At 31.5% G+C, this 6,000-nt stretch overlaps 1 long non-coding RNA gene across 1 annotated transcript; it reads right to left on the minus strand.

Annotated features, from left to right (window-relative positions):
* Positions 1 to 3,260: 3,260 nt before the first annotated feature.
* LOC144370189 (uncharacterized) lies at positions 3,261 to 5,454 on the minus strand. The gene is made up of 3 exons (XR_013430096.1): positions 5,330 to 5,454; positions 5,020 to 5,090; positions 3,261 to 3,347 (listed from the first exon to the last, which is right to left on the minus strand). It is a non-coding gene; the product is annotated as an uncharacterized LOC144370189 (long non-coding RNA).
* Between the last annotated feature and the right edge of the window lie 546 nt (positions 5,455 to 6,000).

Raw genomic sequence — 6,000 nt, forward strand, 5'->3', positions numbered from 1 at the left:
GTTCTAAAACCATAAATTTTGACTCACCTTTCTAATGGAATATATGGAGCTGACAATTGATACTATGGACATAATCACAATGGCTAGAGCATAGTAATAGTATTCATCAGTGCTCCACAGTATAACACTGAACAGCTGGAAAATGTAAAATGGATTGAGAACCTATATATATATATATATATATATATATATATATATATATATATATATATATATATATTGAAAGGTAAATTGAATGACATATTTACAACCATGTAGATTCTCGACCTTAACTAGATATAAACTCTGTAGTAGCCTAGGGCAACATGTGTTACTCTAAAGAGTAGGGCAGTATATTAGTATGTTCTTTCTTTCTTTCTGAACTGGGAATTAAACCAACCCAGAGACTCTTTACCAGAGATATGTTTACAGCCCTTTTTGATTTTCAGATAGGATCTTGCTAAGTTGCCCAGGCTGGCTTTGAACTTGCAATTCTCCTGCCTCAGCCTCCTGAGTAGTTGGGATTATAGGTATGCAATACAACCATGCCTGGCTGTATATGCTTGTTTACCAAGAAATTACTAGAATTTGGCCTGATTTGAATGATTTGCATAGAAAAAGCTAAAGTATATGAATAGTTGTTCTGCATTCTGCTTCAGTAATAAAATACATTTGTTTTCTTTTTTTTTTTCCTCTTAGTTAATGAATTCTTTTTTTTAATTTATTTTTTATTTTTTTTTATTGTTGGTCGTTCAAAACATTACACAGTTCTTAATACATCATCTTTCACAGTTTGATTCAAGTGGGTTATGAACTCCCAACTTTACCCCGTATACAAATTGCTGTATCACATCAGTTACCCTTCCATTGATTGACATATTGCCTTTCTAGTGTCTGATGTATTCTGCTGTCTGTCCTATTCTCTACTATCCCCCCTCCCCTCCCCTCCCCTCCCCTTTTCTCAACCCTGTTTAATGTAAATCTTCTTCTCAATTATTGTTTTCTCAATTATTCTCAATTATTGTTTTCAATAATTAATATACTCTGGACTAATAAAAGATAAATAAAGGTATTGTGCCCATCTACAAGTAAAAAGTTATTTTTTTAAAAAAGAAAGAAAATAGTGGAACCAGCCTTTCAGTATTTGTAAAATACAAATCTTTTATCAAATGGAACAAATCTACTCATGTCAAAAGGTCAAAGTTCAAAGGGAAAACAAATAGGAGATACTGGTTAAACTATTTTTATTTCTTAAAGGAAATTAAGGATTAAATCCTGAATAAAAGTAAAATAAGGGAGCCCTGACAATAAAATTCATTTAACCAAATTTCATGGTATTTTATCAATTTCATTAATAACCTCTCTGATGTCTTAACACTGATTCTATACTTTTTAAAGCACTTTCATATATACAGTTCCACTTTACTCAAAACCATGAGATATTTAGAAAGAACTTATTCTAATTTTGTAGATAAAAAAACAGCAGAGAAAATGCTTTCAAAGTAAAAAAGACAGAAAAAAATAGGGAAGGCAAGTTTTCCTCTGCTGCTTAGTCTGTTACCCCTGCCTTGACATGCCCATTATCTTTTATTCATGCTTCTAATGGCACAAACAAACCCTCATCAAAATAACCACTAACATGGTTCTTCCCAGAATACAGTGCAAGTTCCTCAAGATCAAGCATCATACATGTCATGTGCTGATTTTCAAAGTTCTGCTACAATGCTTAGTCTCCAATAATGTACCATGAAATACCATGTGAAGAAAACAATTTTTTCTTAAAAAGGAAGAAAGGTATTACATCTGTAACATAGGAAAAGATTTACATGTGCAACTTTTTGAAAATTTAAAAAACTCAATAAAAACAGAATTAAACAAAATAAAAAATTCATACCCCAAATTCTTCTCTGCCAAGGTTTTTTCATTGTAAAATGCAAGCAAAGTTAGCAAACAGAAACCAAGAATATTCTATTGCTTAATTGTGACTCTTTCTTAATAGACAAATTCACTGATCACAAATATTGAGTTCTATATGGTCTTACCTCTTTAATTAGAAGCTTGAAAACAGAAGGCACTTTCACAGTAATATCATTTACACCATAGAGCAATTTTCTGTAACAGGAAAATAGAATTAATAGTATTACCCTGTATCATGAAATAACAGTATAATTTAGGAAAGATTGCATTAGATAAGATTCAAACCACAGACTGTTCTTAAATTTATGTTTTTAAAAAACATGCTTCTACAATTAAAATTCTCTATGAAAAAAAATTCTCTACCCACTGTATTTAAATCACAGACGTCAATCCTGGATAACTAAACTGTTTCATTTCATTATTCAAATCTTACATGTGAGTTGATAATAATCCCACTAGTCAATAATCATTAAGCAAAAGGATCTCTTCTCCATCCTTGAAGGCAACAGATGTTAACAAAGTTTGAATTACAATTAAGTTTTACAAGAGATTAAATAAATTTAAGGAATCCTATATTATTCCTCTAATAAGAATATTGCACTGAGTATTTATTTCAAAACACTGTACATTTGACTTATAAGGAAAAAATATTTTTAAAATGTTCCTTAAATCCTTCTAGATAATTCCTATGGTACCTTCTATATAATAATTTTACATTTTATAGGAAAGTGTAAGTCTGACTGATTTTTTTGTTCCAACTCTTTGAAAAAAAAATGCTACACAAATACAATAAAATTTCTATTATAATCTGAAAATGGCATTTATCTAAAATAAGCAATATGCATACTTCACAAATGTAAGTATAAAACATACAATATGTATATTTTCTGCTTTAATAACATGAAAGAGTAGGACTCTCATTTTACAAATTTTCCTTGTGTGAATCTGAAAATATATTTCAGAAAATCTAAGATGTTATCCTTTTACAAGATACACCACTATTTTATATATGATCAAGAAAGATAAATCTTCAGTCAAGCAAAGGATGATATTCAAACAGCTACATGGAATGGCTCAATTTTAGAGATATTAAAATGGGGAAAAATGTGCACCTTAGAATTGAGGAAATACTGTAGAACTTTGGGTACATCAACTTCAACTTCAGCTTCAACATTTTTATAATTCTTAAAACTGAGACAGTTTTACTCAAATGAAATAAGTTCTCAACAAGTAGTCTGTAGTTTTGAAACACCTGTTAATATGTACTACAAGGCAAAGGACCTAGTGTGTGTGTATACACACATACACATATATATTTCTAAGTTTAAAAATTTTGAGAACAAATCTAACTTTAGTTGAATAAAAATTACCTGCAGGCATGCATCTCTTTTGTCAGTCCCACACCATGTTTTTCATAAATTGATGTACAAGAAACACCTTCATCCAGCCCCCTAAATAAATTCAAAGTTTTCACTGTAATCAAAGTTTAAAATATCCAAATTTCTTAATGTCTCATTTTTCTACATGGCTGATTTTAAAAGTGTAACTTCCTTATAATCTTCTTAGAAATGCTTACCATAAATTTAGAAACGAAAATTAAAAATCTCAAAATCTTAACATAAATAATTATGAATGGCCTAAAACATAACAAATAAGTTAATTAATGCATTTCTCACATAAGATGACTCTAAATTCTTGTTTATGTAACACCATTATCCTTTTAAGGCTATGCAAAAGCTATAAGAGTCAATAATAAAAGTTAAGATTAAGCATAACTTACTTGAGAATTCCAAACTAAAGATTAAATTATTTTTACTTTCTATTTGTAGTTTCTCCTTTATACCTTTAGCATCAAACTAAGAAATCCTATGCGTAGACTATCATCTTCAGAAAGGCATCAATTCAAATCCTTCCCTGAGCTAAATAATGCAGAGGTTAGAAGTACAGAATTTATGAGTCAGATAATGTCTAAAATCTGTAAAAATCTTAAATAGGACCCAACTAACATTTAATGTTCCCCAAAATGTCTTATTTATGTTTATTTTAACTAAGGTATAAGCACAGTACTCCACAACAAACAGAACCTTACATATATTCAATTTCAATCCATTTCCACTTTCTTAAAAGTTATATGTGCATGTGAGTATGCACATACATATGCTCACTCACATGCTGGAGATGAAACCCAAGGCCTTATACATGCTAGGCAAGTGCTCTATAACTGAACTATACCTATAGTCCCTCCATCAGTCCTCAGGAGGTTAAGACAGGAGGATCACTTGAGCTCAAGAATTTGGGGCCAGCCTGGGCAAAAATAAATTTTAAGGTATTACTCCAATGTATGCTACCCAAAGATAACACGTCTGACAACATTTCATTCTTTATCCAAACAGTAAAATTAAATTTCTATTTCTGTATATTAGTATGGTCCTCAAGAACAATGGATGGGACTGTCAACAAATCAGAAAGTAATAATTCAGATCCTCTAATTAAATCATAGCAGGCTACATATGCTGCTCAGAGGTAGAATGCCTGCTTAGCAGGTTCAAGACCCTAGGTTCAATTCCCAGGACCACCTACATGAATAAATCTATTTTAAACAAGCTATTAGACATAATTTTTTTAACAAAATCACTTTGAGGTGAAAATCAAAAGACCTCAGACTTCGGAATACTTTGGTATCATACTGCTTCTAACTTTTATGTAAATTTTACCCAATGCAAGTTACAGGTAAGGATTTAAAAAAAATACTGAGTCTTCAAAACCACTGGGGGGAACTGGGAATGGTGGTGTATGCCCATAATCCCAGTGGCTTAGAAGCTGAGAAAGGAGGATCTCAAGTTCAAAGCCAGCCTCTGCAACCCAAATGAGGCACTGAGTAACTATGTGAGACCCTGTCTCAAAATAAAACATAAAAGGGCTGGGGATGTGGCTAAGTAGTCAAGCACCCTGGGTTCAATCAGTGGTTTAAAAAAAAAAACTACAGAAGTTGTTAATGAACAAATGAATAAAAGTTATGCAATAAAATCCCTTCAATTCTATGTAAAATTACAATAGATTCTTTTCTACTTAGAACATTTTCAAAAAATTCTTAATATAGTCCAAAAAAAGAAAGATACTAACTTTAAGAAATCAAAATTGCGAATGGTTTCATTCCAGAAATATCTTACACTATGGTGGGTGAAATAACGAATCTGTAGACCATACATAAATGTTACATCAAAGCATATCATCATTTGTTGTAACATGTAATTTTTTTTAAGGAACACCTAAACTGTTACATTTAGTGATAGGTATTTTATTTTATATGCATATAAATTTATCTCAAGCAATAACAGTAAACCCAAAATATGTATCCTATAAGTTACATATGATAGCACAAAATATTCACAATTCTAGTTTATAAAGAAATTTGGACACTAGATCACAATACCTGTTGTGTCTGAGTCTGTGAATATTTACTCATCTCATGCCTATTCTCTTCAGCAGGATTCTCAGTTAAATGAACTGCATGGTCATTTGAAATCTTATCAGTTACAGATTTTGGATTTGAAAATGGATGATTTTCCAGAGAAAGAAAACAAATTTTTGCACAAAACAACATTCTGAATTCATCCTTAGAAGAAAGGGGAAAAGAGTCAATTATGTATATTATATGACTGCCTGTTTTTAATTTCCATTTTGTACATACTTACCCACCTCTAATTACGAAAGCATAATTTCTCCTCCTGCTTCCCCAACCCAAATGGTCCCAACCCCATGCTGGGTATTGAACCCAGAGCTGTTTCAACATTGAGCAATATCCCCAGGCTTTTTTTATCTGTATGTTTTATTCTTTCATTACTTATTATTTATTGGTACTAGGGATTGAACCCAGGGATGTTTTACTGAGCTACATCCCTGGTTCTTTTTATTTGAGATGGGAGTCTTACTAAGTTTCTGAAAGTCTCACTAAATTCCTGAGGCTGCCCTGAAACTTGCAATCCTCCTGCCTCAGCCTCCCAAGTTGCCAGGATTATGTGTATGCACCATGGTACCTGCCTAAAAACATAATTTCCTGTTCACTAAATGTTAAACCACAAGAAGATGAATAAATTAAAACAT

This window comes from Ictidomys tridecemlineatus, chromosome 13 (assembly GCF_052094955.1).
Source record: "Ictidomys tridecemlineatus isolate mIctTri1 chromosome 13, mIctTri1.hap1, whole genome shotgun sequence".
NCBI lineage: Eukaryota > Metazoa > Chordata > Mammalia > Rodentia > Sciuridae > Ictidomys > Ictidomys tridecemlineatus.